Source organism: Vanacampus margaritifer, chromosome 5 (genome assembly GCF_051991255.1).
Source record: "Vanacampus margaritifer isolate UIUO_Vmar chromosome 5, RoL_Vmar_1.0, whole genome shotgun sequence".
In the NCBI taxonomy this organism is placed as follows: domain Eukaryota; kingdom Metazoa; phylum Chordata; class Actinopteri; order Syngnathiformes; family Syngnathidae; genus Vanacampus; species Vanacampus margaritifer.
Genome location: NC_135436.1, coordinates 18679496 through 18706378, shown reverse-complemented (window position 1 = coordinate 18706378; position 26883 = coordinate 18679496). Strand labels below are relative to the sequence as shown.

Below are 26883 nucleotides of genomic sequence, written 5' to 3'. Positions count from 1 at the left end.
GTTGTTTTTTGTTTTTCTGAAATGTCATCACCCTTACAGTGCCATCTGTGCTTATTGTGATGTCAAAATAAATACATAATCAGCCTTCAAGCCTTATCTCTTTTAAGCATCTGTTGGATTTTCTATCCGCTCACTTGTGGCGGTAATCACAGTAACTCGGCAACATTAAGAGTTTTATTAAAGCACAGCAATGGTGTGCTAACATGTTAATAATGCTAATTTATTTGAAATATAAAACACCAATACGTTTTGTAACAGAAGAAGGTAAAATGTTTTAAAAATAACAATAAAATAACCACAAATATAGATAGACATGTCTCATGTCTGAGTTGCTTGTTGAAAAGCAATGAAACTTGTTTCTGTTGGCCGTTTTGCAGTGTTGACAGTGCACATAGGAGAATTTAATCAGACAGCCTCAATATGGATATTTGATGGTGGTTATTAATATGGCACAATATATTGCAATATCAATATTTTGTCCCATCCCTATCGCTAACAGCACAATGCATCTTCCTTTTGCTTTAATCCCATTTCCAATGTACAGCTTGAGCGGTTTTCTAATGTCAGCTACCAAAACACTTTGTTTTTGCACTTTATTACATGCAGCCATCACATTCTCATCCATTGGTTTTTGCTTCCCAAAACAACTTAACACAACATATTTCAACTAAAATAGAATTGTACCATCGGTTATTACCATAATATAACACACAGCGTTTTCCTCCGCCAGGTAAATAGGGGATAATGACATACCTGCACCATGCAGGCCTCTGGGGACAGAAAGGGGAAAAAAGTGCTTCCAAGTACACCTGACTGTTGTCGTGCAAATTACGTCTCTGTTTACGTGGCAAGTCAGTGTCAGCAGAAAGCCTCTCAGAAAACAATCTTGTTTTTATGAACATGGGGGCAAAGGGGACTTTCGGCGGCAACGATACATCCTGCACGAACGCGAGAGACAAAGAGATCATGAAAATGTGAAAATGAAAATAGAGACTGCCTCTATTCACAGAGGCGCACATCTTTTTTTTTTTTCTGTACTCCCGTCAAGTGAGAATCGAGAGATGCTCTCCATCCTGTTTATGTTGTTACTGCATCTAGGGCACCTTTTCTTTTTCACGGTCACCTCTCCTGCCAGTGATAAATGACACAGCAAGTCAGTGGAATCTAGGAGACGGTCTCCAGGAACACATTCACCTTAGGCCAAACTTTCCCAGAGCATTGTCCATCTTCCCACACCCTCATTCCTCTCTCCATCCATCTCAGCCATACATTACACCAAGCATGTGTGACACTCGTCATGGTGTCTTGATTTGGCTTCTCATATGGCAGCGACACATTTCGCCCTCCCTCTCCAGTATCCCTTTTGGCTCACTCCATCGCTCTTAGTTTTCTGTTCTTGAGAGATTGAGAACTTCAACATCTGTCAGGCAATGGGTGAAAAATGTGAAGACCAGGAGAGGGAGGCGGAGGGTAAGAAGAGCCTTGCAACGGATGTGGCAGATGGGGAAAAAAACATGAAATCCATAGACTTGGTACCTCTTTGGTTCATTATACTGCAGTGTGTTAATTTTGAGTTAATTTAAAGTTCCTTTAACGACACTATTTTTTTTAACTTGCTATTAATGACCGCCCCTTACTTTGAAAGCCTGTACTGGGGGAATTCCAGTCGCAACGTAGCAGACAAGTCCACATCAAAATTTAACAGTACATGTAATAATACATATATTTGTGGATACTGGGGTCAAGTTGTAATTTACAATTTTAAAAATGTGCAAAATTCCACAGGTTGCTTACAAATGCAATTATGCCATCTAGAGGCAGAAAATGACCTCAACACAAATCAAAATCACACTCGTTTTTTTACAGTACATATTTTTTTATTTAAACTCAATTTCATGAAATATGAAATTACCGTATCAAAAAGTAAAAGATGCAGTCATATTTCTATTAGTTTAACATTTTTTTCCACTTTTAAGTCAACCTGATTAGAATAAATGCATATTAATTACAATTACTTCAATAAATAAATCAACAGATCTAAAGTGTGCATGAATGTGAGCCTTTTATAGGGAAACATGTCAGCATTTGTCACTTAAGTGCTTGTACTGTTAATAGCAAAAGTTACGTTTTAAAAAATGCTTATTTATGCTTACTGTTTTTGGATATTGATTTCAAGTGGGAAGTCACTGGTTCAATCGTCTGACTTTCCTGCAGGCAGCAACGGTTCAGTTCGCACTCAGTGACAGTGTGAATGTGAGTGTGAGCGGTTGTCTGCCTCTATATGTGCCCTGTGATTGGCTGGCTACCAGTTTAGCTTAGTTTTCACCCAAAGTCAGCTGGGGTGAAAAAAAAATGTCCCCCAAAAAAACACATAGATAGATAGATTGACTGATTTTGAACATAGGTTGCATCAATTAACGCCATTTGATTTCTTTTTCAAGGAAAGGGACAACAATCACATCAAATTACTGAAAATGTAATGGGCAACTGAAAATGCACTTTTTTTTTCATCTTTTTAAGATTTTTTTTTTAATACTGGCCATGGCCTCAACCACAGTTCCTCACTGTTTAATTGTTTTTTCATTGAATATGACCCGTAAGATTAATATGCAGAGTCTAAGATGTTGTTTTTCCCCCTCGTAATGTTTCCTTGTTAAGAATTGAAATCTTCCTGAAGGCCTATGGATAAGGCTTGAGTCAATGTCTGCCCACTTGGAGCAAACCTACTGCTGCACGGGAATCAAATCACAATCTCCTTAAAAAAAAAAGCCCTTTCCCTCTGCTCAGTCGCCTTCATTAACTCACACTCTCCCCATATATCTGGTGTCGGAACTCTTTATTGCAGCACCCAGTCACACTAAGCTGTCTCTCAGTCCTGGAAAGCACATCTTAGTACCCCGACCCCCCACCACACATCCCCCTTCATTCACTGCTGTCTATTAATGACTGTCTGACAACTTCAAATCCGCTTTTGACTGACATCTTTCCAGTGTTTCATTAGAATTTTTGAGAGGTAAGACTCTTGTTTAGAATAGTTTGTAGCAGTCATACTGTATATATTTTAAAAAGGAAATAATAAACTGCCCACAATGATTTATTATATGCTGAGTTATTACTTCCATAAAAGAGAACAACATGATAATTACTGTCCCTGCATGACTTAAGTAAGCATGTACCAAACCCCTGCTGAGGCCAATTCCAAAAAACAAGCACAAGCGAAAACATGGCAGACATGCTCCCGACACTTAAAGCTGAATTTGCTAAGTTAAATGCCAATATTTAAAAATTAAAACATGAACTACCACCATTTGAATCAGATGCTAATCATTTCCAGAACATTTAAAGGTTTCAAGCAAGTCATGTGTTTGTTGTTTTATATTGCCACCATTTAAACATAACATTTTTTTATTTTTTATAAATAAAATTATTTTTGTATAGTTTGACAATTAATATTGTGCAAATCAATCTCACCAGCCATGACTCATGGCTCAGTATGTGAGTGCTGTTGTGATCATATACATCCAGCGAGTGACAGATGATGTCATCGATTCACTCCCAATCCCAGTGGCATGTAGTTTGTTTTTCTTGTTTGGGCTGCATGTCCCATCAAGGCCATCCAGTTTAAGTCACCTCAGCCGCTGTAACACCCCTGCTCATTTTTGTGCCATGATAGATTAAACCCACTGTAATCCCCCTGAGCCTAGAGCCCTGTTGGATATTTATGGTAATAAGTAAACATATGAGCGAATAATCTAAGAGGCGGCCTGTGGACAGCTGGAAGTTGTAATTCCTAATATTTGGCAGGGGCTTTACCATTAAAAGGAGATGCTATTTCCAGGAAAAATAGTATTCCTTACAACAGATGAGCTTGTGTACTGTAAACAAAAACAAACACAAAATGCAAGCACATGTATCGGTAAATCAATAAAAGCAAAGGTAGATTAACATAAATTAAAATGCTTTTTCAAATACAATTTTTAGTACAATATATCCAGGGACTGCAGTTTTGACCAAAGCCTCATTTGGATTCTGACAGGATTCAGGTCAGACAGACAAGGATGTGATTAGATCAGAGTCTTATTTGGAGAAGATAAAAAAAAAAAAGAAGAAGTGATGGCCTTGCTCTTGTGGAGTCAGTCAACCAGTCCACAAAGCAAGCTGTTTATTCTGAGCTTCATTTATTTATATATTATCTATTGTGAGGACCCACTTCCCAGTTCCGACAGAGCTCCTTAGTAGCAACCAATCAACCTCCGGCCCCTCATCTCCTCTCTTCATGAAACACTGCGGCTGGATCTCATTCCTTCGGGATGAATTTATCCAGATTGGAGCACTCAGCAAAAGGGCATTATCCCGGATTACATGTCTGTTGGGTGGCAGCGTTAAGTAATTCAACCAGATGCTGTTGTGATCACCGGGTCACCTGTGAAGGCATGGCAAGCAGCCCGCATGGTATCCAGCTGTTTATTGGTCATATACACAAAACTTACTTGGAAGACGTTCAGTAAGGTTAGATATTACCCTATTTTAAAGACAATGACAAATGTGTAATATCTTACATAGAATACTGCATTGACCTCATTCAGGATTTTATTTGCGACGGATTAAAACAAGGATTAATGACTTTTAAATTGCAGTTTAATGCACAGGCAGCGACAAACTATGTTTATACCTTCCAAAGCGGTCAAGAGAAGTCCTGACAATGCTTCTCTGCTGCCGTGTCTTGTTTGTAAAAAAGAAAAAAAAACGGCTATCTGATGAGACGATTTAAATGCCAGCCTAACTTTAAGACCAAACACCTGCAAAGAATGTTATTGAGACGGTACGGTAAATACAGTTTTTTTTTTCTGGATTCTTACACTCAATTTTGCAATCTTACCACTAGAGGCTCCACAAACAGAGAATACTGTATTTGTTTTTTAATGTCATTACAAAATTGATTCCCTCAGAGCGTGCACATTCATGTTGTAAAACACACCAAAGCAACACACTCAATGCTTTGTGCAGAGCTTTCTTTTGGACTGGAACGCATACAAAGCTTTACAAAATAAGACATTTGCAATTCACTTGTCCAGATGCATGGCCTTACATTCCCCATTTTAGTAGTAATGGAGTAATTTTTTAACTGTTGTGTGCAATATATCTTGAGACTTTTGAGAATAAAGAAGCCAATGTATCGACATATCTATAAAGGCATGTGTTGGGGGACAGCCAAGAAGATACATGTGGTGCTTGAGTGCAGGAGGCACTTGAGAAATTGGGTTGCTGATCTGATAATGACTTCCCAGAGTTTGGAGAAGGTCTTCAGGATAGCTCAATATCCCACCTGGATGAAGTCCCACACTCCTCATTTCCTTTGTCTATGCTACTCTCTGTCCTAATACATTCCCATCAAACTAATACATAACAACAAAACGGAAAAGGTATTCAAGCTGCACTGTCACTGTATGTGTGCAAATGCTGTACAGTATATACTGTAAATACATAGCGTTAGTGTGTGTGTTGGGGGGCTGGGCTGATTTTTCGTGTGTGTGTGTGTGTGTGTTTGATGTCTGTCTGCAACTTTACCAGGACCATTACAGCTGCAAGCTATGAATGGCAATATAAATGCAAATCAGCCCTTTAATTTGAACACGCAGAAAAGGAAGGAAGGAGCTTGTCACCTGTACAAGAGCATGCATGTGTCGGATATTCCAACTGCAATGCATCATTTCAGAATGGCAATGACTGTTGAGAGACCAGAGGTGGGTTGTAACGCAATACTTTTACTTAAGTACTGTAACTTTGGGATACATTCTACAACAAAACAACAACATAATTCTAATGTTTCTTGTAGTTTTGACACACCAAAGAGAAGTGCCTTATTTACAACCGTGCTAAATCTGGATCATTAAAAAAAATTGCCAAGTATATAAAATAATGCTTTACAATAAAATTGTGCTGTGAGTGTACACTGAATGCACAAAAAACATGTTACCTTGGACTTTTTTTCCTTCACTCTTTGGTCTCCTCTCCATGATGTGCATACAATCAAGGTCCACAATGAGGCGCTCTAATGCGGCCACGCCAGCCAGAAGGCCCACTTCACACGCTCGTTGTCAAGTCATTGTCCTCCTCCAACAAACCTTCGCTATTCCCCCTTTCTCTGCATGATGCGCAATGACGGCCAACAACGAAGCGCTCTAAAGTGACCACCTCAGTAGAGTATCCAAACGCTTAAATGCTTAAACACTACATGCCCCATATGTGCCAGATAACTGCTATACCTAACATATGTCCACAATTGCATGTGTTCAGCAATTATCTTTAAACATGTCAAATGTTTTTAGAAACTCATCTCTGAATTCACTTAACATTTTTTTCAAACTGAGTTAGGATGAAGGTGCTACAACAGAAATGTATTTTTACATTTCTGTTGGCATAAATGCAGTCATCATCCCATGAATTAGCCTTGGTGGAAATGTCCACTCTAATGAGTTACATTATCCTTATATGGTTATTATAGCATCCAACAACAATGGAGGCTCAAGACTTTGACACAATACTGCATGTGGTTAATATTAAAATTTTAAAAATAAATGTTTTCCTTGATTCAACAAAATGTCCATCTATAATAGTGTACCTCTGAGCATTTGCAAGCATGAAACACTACAGAAAAATGTGGATTGTATGAGGTATATCGCGAGTCTTCGCTTCTAATTAAAATGCCTTCCTTTCATCCGTTATCCTTCTTTTAGCTCGTGAGAACAAACCCGAACTTGGTCTCAGCCAAAACTTTTGACATCTGAAAGGAGGATGAGCAGCTTTGAGAATAAAACATGTACCCTCCCCCAACATTCCCATACCCCGTGCCTATGTGTTGTTTTTTTCTTTCCAGTTGGCAAAAGAGGCTCTGAGCCACCTGCTTGTCCCACTAAGACAATTAAGCAATCGGGAAGAAAGGCCCATTCATTAGTGTGTACTGCACTGTTTAGAAGCAGCCAGCCACTGCTAGCAAATGAATGCCACCCTCCCCCCACGAACAAAAGTGCATGACTGCCGTTGGCAGAAATGAGTCAACTTTATCCACAGTTGCTCTTGAGCAATTTGTGACATAAGGGTACATAGCCTCGCCTACTGATGAACCCTATTTAATGATATCAACCTGAATTGAACACGGCACAAAACATAAATGCAGACCAATCATTGCAAGTAATAAAAAGGCTAAGAAAAATAATCAATTTTTATTTTTGGGGGAAACTAATCAAAATAAAGCACAATAAACATTAAGTTAATTGGAAAATGTCGATCAAATTAAAATTGATGAATTATTATTTTTTTTAAAGTAAAGGGAATAGGCTAGGCAGCACGGTGGCTGACTGGTTAGCATGTCCGCCTCCCAGTGCAGAGGACGTGAGATCGAGTCCGGGCTTCGGCCTTCCTGGGTGGAGTTTGCATGTTCTCCCCGTGCTTGCGTGGGTTTTCACCGGGTACTCCGGTTTCCTCCCACATTCCAAAGACATGCATGGCAGGTTAATTGAACACTCCAAATTCTCCCTAGGTGTGATTGTGAGTGTGGTTGTTTGTCTCTGTGTGCCCTGCGATTGGCTGGCAACCAGTTCAGGGTGTACCCCACCTACTGCCCGAAGCCAGCTGGGATAGGCTCCAGCACCCCCGCGACCCTTGTGAGGAAAAGCGGCCAAGAAAATGGATGGATGGATGGATGGAGGGAATAGGCTTTAAAGGGCAGACATTTTCCTATCTCTCAGACTCTCACCAAGGGGTTTTGCCCTGATAGTAGAAAACGATATTCTGAAAATACAGAACACTTGATATAGTTCTTAACACTACCTCTATTTTCTAGGTTTTTTAACAACTACTGTTTTAATCTCTTTGTCAGCTGCAGGGCTGCTGAAGTTGAACCTGGCATTATAATAAAAGGGAAGCAAAAAAAGAGTATGAGTGTTAGAGGACACTTCAATATTCAGTCCACGGATTTGGAATTTGGAGAGCTCTTGTGACACTCTCAGATTTTTATTTTATTTCATCAAGTACAATTTTATTAAAGGCTCATACAAATGAAAAAAAAAATGCTAATGCACGTTGAGGTGTTTTAACAGTTTGCTGTCTTTTCAATTACATTGGCAGAGTGTTTCATTGTGCATACAGTCGAAAGGATGATCGTGCTCGCAGCCCAGAGGACATTAATGCCAACCACAAAGGAACACAGAGGTCATTCAAGTCTTCTGCTCTCCTTCGGCCACCCTAATTCTAAATGGCAGTGGACTGGTTCAAAAATAATGGGAAGGGCAAACCCCCGTGCCTCCCTCCGTCTCTAACCTTTTCAACCTGACTTAATCAAATCAAAATGCCACAGTGCAGACCTATGTGAAGACAAACCTCAAGACAAACAGTTGAAGAGCAGCCAGAGACCCTTGGGGTGGGCCACGGGCAAAGCCATCCATTACTTCCTGTACAACGAAGAGCGGGGGGACGTGAAGGCCTGTGGTGAACAATGATGAACAGACTCCACATCAGAGATTGGATTAGAGTGGCAAGAGAGGGAGCCCTAAAAGCCATGTTCAGTTTATTGAAGTGATAATGTTGCTGGAGAAAGGCTCCTTAATGACTGACGAGTGGCCAGCGTCCTGTTAGAGACGTGACATTAGGCAAGCTGCGGGTGAGGTGTCAGGTCTGCGATGGACAGCTCATCTTCTCTCAAGAGCGGAAAGTGGGGCCAGGACAGTATATAGTTGCGATAAAATGGACTGTCTCTGGCACCATGGTTACACTCCAAGGCCGTCATTGCATCTGTACTTTGTCAGGGTCAATGCAGTATGGGTCCCATTCTATCACTCACTATATTACTCTATGATGCAATCTGGGGGAATTGGCATAAGAGCTGTTCTTGGTAGTCATTTCCAGACACACAATTCTTCATTTGCATTAGCATCTGAACTCAAGTCTAAAGAGAATTATGCCAATATGAAATAGTTGCATATTGGCCTCAATCATGTTAAGCCACATTACCACTATGGTGTGGGTGGCACCTGTGTGAACTTAATAAAACTATGCGTAATGTTAATGTTCCAAAATTCTATACTTTGAGGGTTGAGCCTGATTGTTGTAACTACAGTGCTGACACATTTAAAAATATGTGTTGTGTTTTAGCTCTTTTCCTGCCAAACGTTATCCAAAAAGACAACCACTACAGTGCAAGCCAATTTCGAGCATTTTCACTCATCTTTCAAGGCAAACAGAATATTGTGTGCTATGACTACATAAACATGGTGGATACCATATGAAAAATTGCATTCCATTCTTTCATTAGAAAAAAATATGTTTCTACTTTATTCCGTTCTTTAGTAATCACCATTTGAAAATAGGTAATTTGAGTGACATCCAGTGAAAATGGAAAAAAAGTAAGGAGAGAACAAGCTTTTTGTGAAAAGATATGTGAATTCGATTTAATGTAAGTTACGTAACACTTTGATCATTCACGTCATCCTTGAAAATGTTCTATTTCCTAAGATTCGCCATGTTTTAATGTAATTTGATACTGTTTGGAGCCCATTGAAAAGAGATACAGTGCTGCAATCAGCTGGCTATAGTTACTGGGTGTTTTGGGATTTCACAACCCCATTGACAAAGCAGCGCTGCACAAGACATTGCACTGCCCATTGAGAAAAACAAACAAAACGTAGTTGACGTTACTGGCGGTATACAGTGGGCGTGTCCTTAACGTCAATTGACGCTTTTGGCGGTAAAAGAGGTTAATATGTTATAATGTAATATTTTAATAAAACCTACAAAAGACCATGAAGAACACTCTAAAAAAGCTAAAATCAGCAGGGGCAATGGCGGTAAAGGGCGGGCATACAGAGGGCTTGATAAGCAACTTAAAAAAATATATATCACATTTTCGTGAAACATGCTCACATTTTACCACATTACTTTTACCAGTACCTAGGCAGTATCTAGGGGTTGTAAAAAAAAAAATACAAAAAAATAAAATCCGATTTATTGCACATTTTATACATAATGTAACTGAATATGCTTCACATACTACTGTATAATCAAAAGTACTCAATTTAAAAGCATTTGCAAATTATTTAATAGCAAAGTAAAGAAATAGCTGACTTAAATTACTCAGAGCGTTCGAAAACATGATTTTAAATACTTTGAACAACCTTAAGCATAGGTATGAAAAAAAGCATTGTTTTTTTTGTTTGTTCTTTACCTGGATTTAAAACACTTAATTGGTATGTTTCTAACCTTTATTTATTTATATTTTTCACTCTGATAAAAAAAAAAAAGTACACCAGCATATTGGGGGGACCGGGAAGTACAACAAACGTGATTTTCGTGGGACATGTACACAGGTGTTGTGTTATTCAGGGATTTTACGGTAAATGTCGGTAAATGTCTTCTCAATGCCTCAGTAGCCTCAGTCAGAGTGTTACCCAAATGCAAATAATAAGGCTGATAGTTACACATTTTGAAAAAATTGGATATATAAAACAATTTTCATCATGTGGAGCTCAATTGAAATGACTATTTAAGTAAAAGTCTTTGCTGAGCTGCTCGCTTTTGTTATGAACTCAGAAACGGATGGGAATGCCTTCCAAGGTAAACAAAAATATCTGCTGCTTGGAAAAAGAAAGAAAACCGGGATCACAATTTAATACATATCTGTCACTCGCAGACCTAATCCTAATCCAAATACCAGCACATTTGTTGTCTGAATCGAGTACTGGCGCATACCTTGTGTGCAAACAACTTCAAATGTCATTATTCTTCCTTTCTGTTATATGCCAATTGAATTACTTCACATTGTGTTCTTGTCTCCAACAAGCTTTGCCTCAGTTTTTTTTTTTAATACTGTACCATTTGTTCAAGTCAGAGTATTAGAGGGAAATAAAAGCATTAGTCTATTTTACTGTGATAATGGTGAAGAAAAGTATTTCTCTGTGTGACAGCAGCACAGTGGGTCATCAAAAATGTAGAAGGGCATCCAACGATGATGGTGTTAGCACATAGTGAAATGTTCAGAGGTGTCATCAGTCCCCTCATCACCTGCGGTGCACGGTCCCTAAACCTTCCCCTGGTTATGAGCGTGAATTATTAACACAACTTTCATTAAAAAATGCAATTTTCCGAGACCCAGCTGTACAAACTCCTCGTGCGGCCTCATTTCAAATTGCAGTAACCCATACATTTAAGTTAAATCCCCACACACCCAATGAGTCTCCTCTGCATTAAATGGAAAGATGATGGCTTGGAGATGATTGTAAATCCTCAACCCCTTTATCAGTGAAAAGTTTTTCCTGAGGTTAAGATTTTGATGGATAGTTCTAAACACTATAAATTTCAATATGCAAAAATAAAAAGTTTTTTCTCCTGTTAGCCCTTCTTGTTTGCCGCTCCGGCTGTTTTTCGTTAGCTTTTCCAGTGAGTTCTTGCTAACCATTCTTGTTCGCCGCTCCTATTAGCTGGAAACAATTGTGCTTGGCCAAGGTAAATGCTGATAATGATGTATATTATCTCCATCTTCCATGCTTTAACTTAAAAATGATGTCTATATGACGAGTTGGCAAGCTGCTTATTGCAAAGCAAATATTTCTTTCTCTGTTGCTTTTGATCACATACTGGATCTAAAATGGCGAATGAACAGCTCCGAAATCCAAGTGACTTTCAGAATTGTGTAGCTCTTTGAAGGCTGCCAAACAAGCACCTTTCATCTTGAAAATCGACAGCTGTGTTGTACAAAAGGAATATAGGACTTAATGAGAGGAATAGTCAGTACACAGTACAGGACTTTTGTTCAAGCAGAGATTGTGAGGTCTGGGCAGTTGTGATTCTCACAGGATGTGTGACATGCACTTTAAGCAGGGTTGATTTTCTGGCATTTGTCAAACACATCGAACATAAGAAGAAAGACAACGAAAAGTATTTCAAGTTCATCTTCTGTAAGATATGTGACGCCTTTTGCAGCATACATTGAGATCTCAATTCAGCAAAAATTTAATGAAGCACATTTTAATTAGTTTTTTGTTTGTTTGTCATCACTTTATTCAGCCAAACTGAACAAAGTGTGTTCAGACTCGTTGCCACAGACTCCTCTTACCCCCCACCCCCGCGCTTAACTAATTGTTGAAAACTTGTATGACAATCACAAATGTTAAAAATGTGTGAATTAGAATATGAATGTGACTCAACTCAGCTTCATAGTTTTCATCATTAAAAGTTAAACTGAGTTGTTTGTTTTACCTGACAGATGTTTGCATATTTTTTTTATTTTTTTTTTAATCTATTTTAAGACAGTCAAAATATTACATTATCTCTATAAAAACCTACTTATGAGATTATTTGCTATATACTGTATAAGCAATCTAAATTTAACATGACAGAACATTTATTCTGTCATAAAACATTGGATGATTAAAGCAAAGAAAGAACAAAAAGAAAAATGAGACTTATAAGAAAAAATGTCTTTTAGGATTACCATTTGTTTTTCTTAAATGAATGTGCAGGAGCATAGTAGTATTCCCATCTGAGATGAGACAAACCAGAATTCAACCCCAAGCTCCATGAAAGTGAGGGGGCAGTGTCTCGTAGACAGGACATTTGGTCTCTGAGCATGGCCAGAAGGGGGTCCATGTCACCACCTTAATTGTAATATCTCCTTCTTCTCTAGTGTGAAAAACTAGGGCAGTTTTGCATAAAATGAGAGAGGGAATCACGTGGGGAAGCACTATTTGTGAGGGCTTTGTCTGCATGCCACATCGTTTATACTGACAGCTCTAATAAATTACAGCAACAGATTGCTTTGGAACAAACAAAGTCTAATGGAACTAAAGTGAAAATTAATTACCAAGAAATAAAATGAAAACAAAAAAAAAAAAAAAGTTTTTTTCCAAGGGGAGCCGTTAAAGTGTGTCTCTCTCACATAACAAAGAAAACAACAAATACAAAGATTGAAAATATTCTGCCCTCAACAAGAATACTTCTCCGACTTTCATTTTTGTTTTTGTTTTGTTTTTGTTTCCCCCTATGCTTTACAGAAAAAAAAAAAAAGGTTTGTGGACTGTTCTGCTCTGTAGAACCCTTGATCCATCAAGCCAGCCAGGTCAGAGATAGCCTGGGAGCCTTTTCTTATTAAAATGCTTCAAGTGGAAGACAACAACGAGATGTAGAATGAGGTGAAATGGAACATATGTCAGGAAAAATCAGGATGACCGTCCATCTAAAGTGAGAGCTTTATAAGAATTGAAGAATTTATTGCTTGAGAAAATGCCACACGAAACTCATAAGCAGAAAAAACCAAACCAATCCAATCAGTTAACCCTCCCATGGGAGAATGAGTTGCCAGGTGCACAATAAAAGTTGTTAACCTTAATTGGGAATAATGAAAGGCCATAGCTTGCCAAAGTGAAAACATTGGCTCAGAGGATGGCCACAATTGAGAATGCAAGCCCATTTGGGAATGCAGATAAAGCTAATTGAAGTAGTCCTAAAATGTTTTCCTTGTTTAGCAGCCAAGGGAGTAAATAGGTCACATATACAGAGGCTTTTTATTCTTTGTTTTAAGTGTTCCTTTTGTGATATGCCATAATTTATCGCAGGATGTTTTTCAGTCTTTTTGTTCCAAAACCAACTATAATGCTTTCTCTTTACGTTCTCTAAATCAGATAATATAAAATAGCTTGATTATTCATCCAAGTGCACTTGATATTGTGGTAATGGCAGTTTGTGTTATGGCATTTTACAAGTGTGGAGTGTTTTATGTTGGTTGAGATGTCCACTCTTGCCTTATGTGGAGCCATTTGTCTTTTCCCAGCATTTTTTTCCTCTTAAATTCACAGATTAAACAGTGGTTGAAGATGCCACAGGGGTGCGGTTGTGTTGCTAAATTAAATAGAGAGGCATCACTGCTCAGTGGGGAGGTCCTTAACCACAGCTTTATCTTTTCTCTTGTCTGCTTAGTTAGGTAGAATGTCTCGGCCAGATAGGGAAACTCTTCGGTTTTTATAATGAACCAGCATGGTCAGATTTCACAAGAATGCAGTCTGTCAGCAGCAATATGCCAATGAGGAAAATTGCCTCATCCTTTGTGCTGTGGAAGCTGTTTGAGTAAACACTTAAAGTGGAACAAGGCGGGTATCTAGGGGAGTGGAGTGTGAGCCATAATATGATGCTCCCTTAGGCATGTTGCTTGTCCTACTTTTTAGCCAAAATTCTCTGTATATTTATCTTTGTGATAGTGTGCTTCTGGATGTACCTGTGTGCATGCTTAGTGCTTGGCATATTTGCACACGCCATCTTGGTGCGTCCAACGGAGAGCACTAGATTTCGAAAGGTGCCAGAATGAGTTTGTCACGGCGAGCGCAAACTTGAGGAGAAAGGGGACTGTGGAGAGAGTCATTCCCCAGGCATCCAGAGTCTGTCAGACTGATTAAGTCACACGGTTGGAGTGAGAGTTCGGAAAACTGAACCGGAGCATGCTAGGGTAGCATGCTATGACAGCTATGAAACACTCAAAAATATAGCAACGTGTAAGTACTAACATGGCTGCATGTCGCATGTGCATGCACTTATACCTGACCCCAGAGACACACGCTTGGACCGTGCACACCAGCATGCCTCCCATCATCCCACCCACGGTTCCCGCACCCTCGGGCGACATAAAGCAGGTCAGGGGCATCTTAAAGTTCACATAATCAAACATGACAGGACAACTCTAACATATGCCTGTGTGACAGTGAGGCAAATATATGACTGATGGCAGTGATGTATGTGAAGGGAAAGAGCAGCACGGTGGGGAGTGCAGACTTTGACCGCCATGCTACCAACACATGCATTTTACTTATTACCCAAATATAAGCAACATTTTGTTGAGATCCTCAAGACCTCAGTTCATTGAGCATCTCAGAATTAACTGCATGTATTGCATGCTTGCATGTTTTTTATATGGGTTTGTGTGACTGTTTTGCAACACTGGCTGCATTTAAATGCTTTCAATATTCGGGTTAAACTTCCGGTTTCTGAAACATTTGGGATAACCCGTTTACATGCGTGAGTGGACAGAGTTACCCACCTATACGTGGCAATTTAAATACCCCGATATAAACGGCGATGCATGGACAATATCATGACGCAAATAGACACTACTGCTTCTTTCTTCCTACCGTCAATAAAACACATTATATTCAATGGCACTCATCACACTAATAAAGCAGTTGGTTTCCTCTTACCTCCAAAACTGTGGTTCTGTGCTACGTCTCAGTTTAGCCATTTTTGTTTAGATCTGCTTCTGTAGTTTCGGTGGGTTGCGCGCCAGACGAATGGACTTACTGTATATATACGCATATATGTGTGTATGGAATTTTCACCATAGAGACATAAAATAGTGTGAAAACGGCATGGATTAAAATTGAAGTATTCAAATAAGCCTCATTTAGTGAGTGGCAACTTAAGATGGCAGCCACACATACTATTACTTCCTGAGACCAAGATTCTTTGCGAATAGAGCATGCACAAATATTCGGAGTGGAATAAGAGGCAACCCAGGGGTCTTATTTTTGATTTTTAAAACTTACTCCAAAAGATGGATCAATAGCATATAAGTTGGCGGTAAAAATTGTAAGACCTTAGCATACCTCATGAAATGGTGAATGGGCTTTCTTTTGTATTGCACTTTCTACCTTAGGGACTCAAAGTGCTTTAACACAGGCTCCTCATTTTACCTGCTAATGACGTAGCAGGAGGAGAAACTGGAGGTTCAGTATCTTGCAACTTGAGACAACCATTCTACCACTTGAGCCATGCCGTCCCCTCATGACAGTTCAGTTCAGTGAAAATCAAAAGATTAACTCTGTATGGTTTTCTTTTTGTTTTGCTTTGGGGGGGTTTTCTTCGTTTTTTTCCCCTACCACTAGCCAGAACGATTGAGTAAGACAAAACAAGAGGAATATACGTGAACATCAGAAGTTAGGTTTTGTAAGTGGGCTCACATTGTAGTGTTTTCTCATGTGCATTTTGCAGTTGTTAACTTTTTACACCTGTGGGAATGTGAAAGAAAACAGACTACGTTTTATTGTTCCAACATCCTAACATTTTATTAACATTTTCACACTTCTACAGTGTTCTGTGTTCATTTGACTACAGTATTTTCACAAGGTGTGTTTTTCAAACAATATTTTTTATTGTCATTATGAAATCCACATATGCATATTTTCTTTTACATTAGTATCTTAGTTAACAATGTGAAAATGCCTGTACTTAATACATGCTATACAGTGGTCACAGTTTTGCTATGGGATGGATTATTTTTGTTTCCATTATTTCTCACGAGAACAAACATTGCTAAACCTAATTAAATATTAATTTGACTAGCGTTAAATATTTTATTAGACTTTAAATGTTCTGTTGTATATTAGAATCTGCCTAATGAATGGATGGACAGAGATCAATCATGATCCTGGTGTTGCTGTAGGGTGTTGGAATGTCAAGTATTTTTCAAAGTTTAAGACAATCACGCCACTAGAAAAAGAAGTGACTCTTGCTCGTTGAGACTTGGGTGCATGATTTGCCCTAGTTTACTTTCTGACACTTGGGGGGGAAAAAAAGACCTGATGGTTATAGCAGCAGGGCAAGATCATTAACTACACGGAGGACAATACCCACATGACATAAAGTGCAAATGAGACAAAAGACGGAGAGTTGGCCTAGTAATGGCTGCAGTAAAAACTGGTTACATGGTTGATGGGGAAGAATGTATTGCCCGCCCATAACTGTCCACCTCCATATTGAAATTAGCATCACCCGCACAAAGTCTATTGTCCTACCGCTACGCCTATGCACCATCTATACCACCTCCAGCATTAGATGATAATTGCTCAGCAATCGAACGGAGGGAAAGGGGCTCACCGAATTAAGAGTCATTAAGCAGGAGACTGAGTTCAGTGCAGCGCTGTGCAATGCCTACAAGCTCAATTCTCGGCAATCATGCACAGAGTAGCGGCAAGTAAAAATGTGCTCCCTCCACACATCCTTTAATACAAATTTAAAGCTGTGCTTAGCCTTGTGAGTAATAACCGTGGCGGAACACAATATCCCACTTAATATGTTCAAAGTAGACCATCTTTTCAGGAAAAAAGGACACTCCCTTTGGTGGCAATATGATTTTTTTGTTAGATGTGCTGCTTTCAAAGGCAATAAAAACAAACAGGTTTCTTCATATCACAACAAGGGTGCATTGCAGGATGTTGTGCATGTACATGAGAGCAAACAGTGGAGGCCTTTCATCAGGGGCACGTCTATGTTGATGACAATAAGACAGACATCTGCGGGTTGTCTCGAGAGGGTTCAGAGTACACTTAATTATCTTCCTCAACACACACAAGCAGTTTCTGTGGCCTTTATTTGTTAAAATCAGTCAACATTATCAATCGAGCATCAAAGAAGCACGTCCATTCATATATAAAACCCGATGTTAATTAATTAATTTATTCAGCTATATCTTATATTACCGTTACACATTTAGTACCACCACTCCTACTGCTAAGATGTTGAATAATGTGGAATAATATTAAAAGATATGATGTGGAATGATACTAGTGAAAAAATGTTCACTATAATGGTGAAAAATGTAGATTGATATTGAATGATATGGAATGCTATATAATACATGTAATGATGTGGAATTATATTGAATGTGATTGAATGATTTCAGTAAAAACGCGTAATATGTTGGTGACAAATGTTGAACGATATGGAATGGCATTGAAATATATGAAATTATGTGGAATTACATTAAATGATAAAGAATAACATGGAACTATAACGGTGAAAAATGTGCAATATTTTGGTGAAAATTGTGGAATTCTCATCTAAGCCACAGCCACTCTGAGCTAAATGTTCAAACATTTCAACGGTACACCACGGATGGAACGCGTGACTGTTATGTTGAATGTGCCATTGGAAATGAACGGGGAAATTTTTTATGCAAAATGTGGAATTGTGGTAAAACGAAAATTTTTGAATGAAAAAAATAATGCCCTAGACAGCACCAATTTTCCAAGCGTGCTTACATTTTAAACATGTGAATCAAATGAATTATGTAGGCGTAGTTGCATGTAAAAATAAAATAGGTGAAATAATAATGAGGAATACAAATAACGTGTGAATGCCTTCAGTATTAATAGAAAAATAAAATTAATGGTGTGAATGTTTCCAGCATTCACATAATAATGTTTATTTTCACAATAATGTTTAATTACACTGATAGGCTGATGGTTCGTTCACTTGCCAAACTTTCATTCCACTCAGTGATGGTTTGAATGCGAGTGTCAAAAGATTGGGTAGTGTCAGAGTGTGTGTGTGCACTATTTAGAGTTTTCTTAGGGCCATCGACTCGCCTGAGCTGGATCATTAAGACAGGCAGAAAGAGCAATTCTCTGTGACTGGGACCGACCCGAGTGCTGTTGCTGGGTCAAGGTTTGAGCCAGTGGCACAAGCTGAAGCCCTCTGCCACTTGTGATACACACTGCACTCTCACCACATCCAACAAATACCGACATGTGCAAGTAGGACTTTTTAAATATATATTTTTCAATGCAATTATTTTTGGGTAAAATACAACAAAAGTGATTGTAAATCTAAATAAATAGTCACAGAATCTGTTCTACCACCACATCAGGATCCTTATTTTTCCCGGTGTAATAATTCTCCAAATTCACATCATACCACTCATGTGAGAGTAATGCCTTATGAAAAAGTAAACAGAACCAGACAGCACTCAAGAGTGCAAACCTCAAACAAGGCAACCCAGACAAGCAGGAGGACAGTTTTCAGATGTAACCCATTAAATCACTGTATGAAAAGGTATATACAAATCAAATACATTAACATAATAATAATAATAACAAAGTTCGATGGAGAAGAAAAAGAAAAAAAGTTTTTAGTCTGTTTATATTTCCATATTGTCATGTTGTAGTTATTTCTTTTGTTGTTTGCTTGTTGGTGTGTTTCCTGCTGCGCCAAACTCACTAAAGCTTTAATTGGACACCGCCTTGATGTAATTGGCAATAGCTTGGATAGCTCAAAATTAATCAGAGTGCACTTGTCTTACAACCATGCCTTGAGAATTTAACATTTAGAAGTGTAATTACGAATCTTTCCAATTAGCTCAAGGTAAGGGAATTAATTATGTGTCCAATTAGGCTGCGAGAGCTGGCAAATGAGTTGGTCCTTAAGTACAGGGAAGTCGCTGTTTGGTGGACAAGGGAGGTAAAGGTCAAGTCACAACAAGACAAGTGGTTTATTGCGCTAATCAGTGGCCCACACATAAAGGCTACATACCTCTTGAGAATATGAGGTTGCGACTTTAAAGTCCTTACTTGAGACAGTGAAGTGGCTTCCTGCTTGAACTCTGTTTGTCTAATTTGACTATCCTTGCATTAATATTTATCTGTTGTTTTTTGTGATACTTATAGCTGTTTTTTGTATTCAAATGATGTTTTTTCTTATTATAGCAGTGTTATTATTGGTGGCATACTTTTCCTGTTTATTTTTCCTTCAGTCAAATTCCAAATCATACAATAACTTTTCAAAGGCGATGAAGATGATGATGATTGATTATTATTATGCCCCAAATTCAACAGGAATTACCCCATATTTAACAGAAAGTGATTTAGAAGTGCCCCATAAATTAACAGGAATTGCTCCAAATTGAACAGAAAGTGACCCAGAAGTGCCCCAAATTCAACAAGAAGTGCCACAAAAGTATCCCATAGACGATTTGTCCTAAGTTGAATAGGAAGTGACCCCAAAGTGCCCCAAACATAACGGTAAGTGACCCACAAGAGACCCAAAATCAACAGAAAGTAACCCAAATTAAACAGGAAGTTACCATGAATTGTCCCAAAATCAATAGAGACACTTCATGGGCACTTCCTGTTTAATTTTCGTTACTTCCTGTTGATTTTGGGTCACCCCAAAGATTAGGTACACCCCAGATTTTTGTCTGTTGGTTACCCAATGTGGCTCAGCAGTCCCATTCAAAATTTCAGTTGGAATTTTCTAGTTGTTGTTGTTATTATTATTATTATTATTAATAGTATTATAGTATGTTTCCTTTAAAGGCTAAAAAGTCATTAGTAATTACCCAATATTAACACATATGCAAATCGCTTTTAATGAGGGTTTGCAACTATGATTGTCAGCTGGTCAATAAAACAATGCATAGCACCACTGTGTTTGAAAACATTACCAGCTACAGACACAGACACAGATCCAGCTTAAACTCTTAAATCCTGCCAAGCCTTTTTTTCCCCCGCTTCTCTTTGCACGTTCTGAAACCTGCAACAAAATTCAATTTCCCACCCATGTGTGAATGCAAACCAGCCAAGCATTGCATTGTCAGAGAAGTCAATTAGTTCCCAAGGCAGAAGCCTTTTTTTTATTATTATTATTATTTTTTTTAAAGTAAACATATTCACAGGGCAAGCCTTCATTATCATAATGTCTCTATGCCATGTAGAAAAAAAACATTATGGTGTCATCCCAAGGTTGGAAATATATGCTTATATTTAACATTTATATTCCTCTCATATGCTCGTGAATATTTTTCTTTCAAATATATTTTCAAACATCTGCTCAACAATGTACTGTATACCTTATATACATAATATACTGTATTCTTAACATTCCTTCCATCTTTGTTTTATACTAGATTATTTATCGGAATACATATAATATGTTGAGGTGTCCTTGGAGCGTATTGTAAGCCATTAAAGCCGCTTGAAATGTTCTTGTCCTTTTTCTCTCACTGTAAAAGCTGAGCAAAGGGTATATGCCCTCCGATAAATCTAGAGAACAAAAGGGATTCTGGCTTTTAGGCTCTAATAACGCCTACTTTAAGTTCTTAGGAAGAAATTGCTACAGTTGTTGACTTAATGGTCTGACATTGAAACAGTTGGCTACGGCATCCCAAACAAATTGCAGACGTTTTTTTGTTTTTTGTTTGTGTGTGTTTACAGCTTTCTTTTGTGACATTGAAGTCACATGAACATACATATCTACACACCACTCCTGAACTGAATACCTGAAGTAATTGAACATACAATCCAATAACAAAAAAATGATTAATTACAAGCTTGTTTTATTAGGGTGCTCCACACTGTTTGTTTTCAACCACAGTGATATTTTATTTAGAATATGTTAGAAATGGCACATTAAATTTAGGGGGTTAGAAATCTTATCCATCCTATCATATCCCTTCAGTCCTATTATTAAAGTGCCACCAGCTCAAAATTTAAGGGCCCTCACTTTGTTGGTTGAGATGGACCTTGTATTTCACCTAAACACCCACTCTATGGAGACAATGAACAAGTGTGAACTCTGATGGGGTCTGTGTGGTGTTGGCAAGCCAGCTCACACTCCATAACTGCTGTAAATTGTCCAAAAAGTTGTTTTTCACGGAGCATCCTGTCACAGGGAACAGTGAACCTATTGAACCCGTTGAGAACGGCACTGCAGGCAAGGTGAAACACGGGAGCCTTACTTAATTTCACCTTTAGCCTTTCGCTTTCAATATAATCTAATTTTCCTGATAATACGTAATCTAATAGAATAGCTGCCAGGGGTTCTAAAATGAAGCATCTGCTTACTAGATAAAGGGTTTATAGTGAAATTGACTCACTTCAAAGTGTTGTTGCAGCTTCATGTGAAGCTAAATTAACGAGATGTGTATTGCACAGGTGTTTACTTCACATGAACCAGACAAAATAACGGAATATTTACAGGCTCACAGCTCAGATAAGGGATATTTTTAGGGACTTTTTTTCCTTTTTTCAGTCAACATCTTAGTGTTACCTAAACCTGATGGTAACCTTACTGTCATGTGGTGACAAATCTGTACACTGACCACAAGAACCCCACTTCTGACAGCAGTTTGTTGCAGAAGACACAGGAGAAATAGGTCTACCCATCTACAAATCAAAATTAAATAACATAACCGTAATACCATCAATTTATACATCAAAGCAGGGGAAAACCACTGTGAATACTGTTTACTTAATTTACTTAGATACAGCTTAGTCACACAGGTACAATTTGTATAGGCTACTTTGAAGAATTATCAATCGAAATTCCAGCAGAGTTTACATAAATTCACTCAAACTGACTTGAATGGGCTCTACAAAAGCTATACAAAGTCCTTTGCAGCTATAGAACCTGGACACTCAAATTCATGTGCAACTAAAACGAGAAGGAGAGCATTATTTCTGATGCAACGTCATAAAAGCAGAAATGAAAACATATATTTTCCCACTTGCATATATTGGCGAAAATATTAAGGATGCACGTTATCAAATGTGAAAGTATATAAGAGAGTTTGCGAGTGAATCTTAACCTCAAAGTGTCCCAAATTAACATTCCACAGCTTTCAACAGAGCACTCAGATTAGTGTGCCGTTAACGCAACATCTGGATTAACCTTGTTATAAATGTGCCTTCTGAGAATGATTGGTTGACCTTATTATGACCAAGGCTTTGAACAACAAACTCTCTTGATAGAAACTGACCGTTAAAGGACTTTTCTAGGCCAATAATGATATGTGCTCATAGTTAAGATTAATATTGTTTTTTTTGATTGCTTGCTAGAGTTTCAAACGATTTTCCCTTTTAGGCTTTGTTTTTTGGGGGCGGCGGGGGTTTGTGTGGGGTGATGGACTGATCCTCTTGATGTCTGTGAAATGACCACAAATTTCCAATAACAGCCGTCTATGGAATTTCTGTTTGCACTGTTCCGAAAAGAGAGACAGTCCTCATAACGCAGTACAATTGCTAGGCTTACCTTATAACTGAAGTTGGTCATGGTCAGAGAGAGGGTAGACTCTCTGTAGAAATTGGGAAAGAGGTATCATTAATCCTCACCCATTAACACAGTCCATTGCCAGGGATTGGGGCAGCTGGATTCTCTGTCTGAGATGAGCTGCACTTCCTGAGAAATTGAAACAGGATGATGGAGATCAGTGACAATACCGGCTGGATAATCGCTCCCAAATCACAGCCATCTGCTCTCAATCTCCACCCCGATCTACACGCACTACCGTCAATCCCTCTCCACCAAATCTCTAAATCCTAACAATCTGTAGCACTCAGTTTGGGACCTTCCTTAATCCACCTATAGCAAGCCGACATTACTGGACAGGAAGGTACCATGTTGTCCTGTTTCACACTATAAACCAAATTTGACTGATATTCTTTCTACTACTTTTTAAATACTACTAGTGGGTTATTACTTGACAAATACTGGATAGGACACATGAATAGATGTTGTAAAAAAACAAAAAAAAAATCAGTAATACAATACATGATGCATTTACCAATATGGGGAACAAAGGGAATACAGTATACTTGAAGCTGCATTGTACAGAAGCATGGAACTGCCAATGTGGAAAAAACGTTTTTAACTGATAACTATGTTCAAACATATTTGTTAGAACGAATGCAGCTCCACGCTTCTGTAGCACTGATACAGTTGATTTTTTTTTTTGATGAGATAAATATACCTAATGTTTGGACACTGTTGGGAACAAACATGTACACCATATGTAGCTTTTCTACTGTTGGTAAGAGAAAATGTTCATTAGGTATTTGCTGTTTCGACAATTGAAATAGTTCGTTATCATTATTGGGTTCAAATAAAGTTCACTAAATGTTTCTTGGTCACTGGTGGGAACAAAGTTTTTACAGTAGATCTTGCTAGGACGCTGTTGGGAGCAGAAGGTCCTTGTCCAGTAGCTAAAGGGCACTCTCAGGGAGCTGCAATACCAATTGGCTTGCTGTTGAGGTTGATTGGAGGAGGAATCTTGATGAATAAAATGCACCTTGACTCCTACTGATGAATTCACTCAGCTACAAACCACAACCTCAGTCACTATCAGTGTCTGGAATCCTGCTGTTTGTGATTGGGGTGACCGCTACAGAGGTCAGTTGACATATTTTATTTTTTCTCTCTCTTAGTACTGATTGAGAAAATGTTAGAGAGCAAGGCTAGCACTAATAATCTCTAAAATGAAAACAAAAAAAACAAAACGTTTTTTAACCTTGATTGTGAGATTTTAGCACACAGTGATAGAAACACAATTTATTATTGTTCCGAGCCAATAATTTGACATCAACAAAGAAGAAACCGTCTTGCTTTCCGGACCCTTTTTACAACCACATTTTAACAAGTATAGTTTATGAAATATGATGCGACCATTTGCTTTCTGCTGTTTGGTTTGTGCTTGTGAAACAATGGGCATACTGCAGTATTTTGCTTTATCTTTCCTTCTGAAGGTCTTTCTGGTCGTATACTGTATGTTCTGGAAAAGGACTGATTTTATCCACAATGCACCATACATCTTCCTTTTCAAGGAGACACAGCTGAACAAAAGAAAAGTGTCATTTATTTTATAAATCTAATCAGTTTTTTTTCCTTTTCTGAACAGAGCGATAGTTGTTTTTCTATCATTTCTGCCAGTGTAGTACTGTCAAGGTTCCAGCACACATTTGAAATGTTAAATTGATACAGTTGAGCTCACAATGAATATTATTTTAGTTGTGTTCCATTATCTTCTTAACTTCAATATAACTTCAAAAGTGCATAACCACATTCACATCTTTACAAAATAGCCACTTCAACATTGGTGAGTGTTGTCTTGGGGGCATTTTTTTTTTGGGCTATAATAACTCCTCCCCCTTTGGGTGGTTAACCCTTCCTGTTCACATTAAAAATATACAGTAGGGTAGATATATTTAAACAGTTGTGTAGCAGCTCTCTGCTTTTTTTTTTTTTTAAACTTAACACGAAATACATATTGTCAGCTTCAGGAGCTAAGACAATGTAACAAAGGTTTTTTTTTATTGAGCAAAAGGGCTGAATCTCTAGTGAGACTCGCAGAAACTGGCAAAGCGTTCATATTTCTTTACAAAGAGCAGTACCCCTAGAGCATTACACTTAAGAAGGATTAGACTACAGAAAGCTGTCACATCCGGTTGCTTAAGTCCTTGCATCTAAATTGTCATTTCTTCAGTAAGTAATTGTCAGTCTTTTTTTAATATAATTTTTAGCACTGTATTATAAAAAAATCAACAAACCATCTGACAAATATCCATCATGGCTGCTATGAATAGAATAAGTAATGTGTTAAAATAAATTATAGATAATGTAATAATTTACTTATTTTATTTTATTTGAGCTCTACACAATGTGGCTCATTTTACCTACATTTATGTGAGGTAACTTTTACAGCACTGTATTATAAAAAAATCAACAAACCATCTGAGAAATATCCGTGATGGCTGCTATGAATAGAATAACTCATGTGTTAAAATAAATTGTAGATAATGTCATCATTTACTTATTTAATTTAATTTGAGCTCTACACAATGTGGCCCATTTTACCAAAATTTATGTGAGGTAACTTTTCATGCCATGTCAAAGTCTTTGAAATGGTGATAAATAGTCAGTGCCTCCCTCCAGCAATACTCGTGTGTGTGTGTGTGTGTGTGTGTGTGTGTGTGTAATATGGTGTATCTACTGTGATGCTACTGTAAGATAAAGTCATCTTATAAGTTTTCTCAACCACAGCACCAATCAACGATGCCTCAAATGCTGATCTAAGTTAGACTTAATCATTTATTAACAGCCAAAAATAACATCAGCAGCATCTGTTTCTATGCATACATTCAGCAGCTGACCACAACTGTGGATGGATAAGCTCCTGAGAAGTCCTAAATGTAACACAACATGAAGGCGATTCCTGAGACAGTATTTTTAGTTTTTCTCCATAGGTTTGGCACATTTCTTGAAACTGAGATGACATTTTCAAAACTGCAAGCTCATTTGGCCAAACAGACTTACATTTGTGCACAACCTATCAGTTCAATAGCAAAAGCACATATCTATCCCAAAACTGGTCACACATGCTTCACTCCAAGTTCCTTTCCCAAACAAAGAGTCGGTACTGTCACAACTGCAAAGATCCTTCTCAATTGCTTTGGCTCATCTACATTCACTTCGTGCTTTTGCCAAAAGTAACTTGGATGATTTTGCACAACACCATGGATCATCAGCAAAAGCTCATATCTCTCCCAAAACAGCTCACCTATGTGTCAAAATCAAATTTCTGTGTCATACAAGTAGTCAGTGCTTCCACAATGCATCGTCCCTTTGGCATTCTGTGAGCACTGCAGGTCAAAATCATTAGATGTTTTTGTCACACCAGCAGAGGTGCCGCTAACAAAATACAATTATAAATAAAACTGATGGAGAAAAAAAAAGGATTTTACAAGAGCAGTTTTCAAAATTTGCGGTTTGACATACTACTCCACTCACTCTGTCAAGGAAATTGCAACACTTTTTATTGACACAAAGTTACTTACACATTAGAGCGCAACAAAAGAATGTGTAAGCCGAAATCTGTATATTCATGAAAAACTAATAACTAAAATTGTACCTAGCGCACAGTGTAAATGAAGAACCAACTCCTGTAATACAGTAAATTATGTAGAGTAAATTTGACTCTTTTTAGAGTGGGACCAAATAGACTCAGTTTTAGAGTAATATTTACACTTGGAAGAGTGTAAAATAAAGAAGTGAAAAATAAATAAGTAAAAATCACTTAAGGGTTGAGGAACAAACTCACGACCTTCAGCTTGGGAGCCAATTGACGCCCTGAGCAACAGAGCTTCTGCTGTGTGTTACTGTAGTAAGTATATCACTTGTGTCAGCTGGAATCTTCATAACTCTTGAGACCAAAATCATCTTGGAGCTAAGCAAACACTAGAAGTGGCGTAGCTCGGGTGGTACTGTTGCCGTTTCCCAAACTGAAGGTACCTCAACCCTTCAGCT

General features: G+C 38.2%; 1 protein-coding gene across 1 annotated transcript in view; it reads left to right on the top strand.

Moving 5' to 3' along the window:
* kirrel3b (kirre like nephrin family adhesion molecule 3b) overlaps window positions 1–26883 on the top strand; it is a 223471-nt gene that overhangs the window by 43308 nt on the left and 153280 nt on the right. The window lies entirely within an intron of this gene.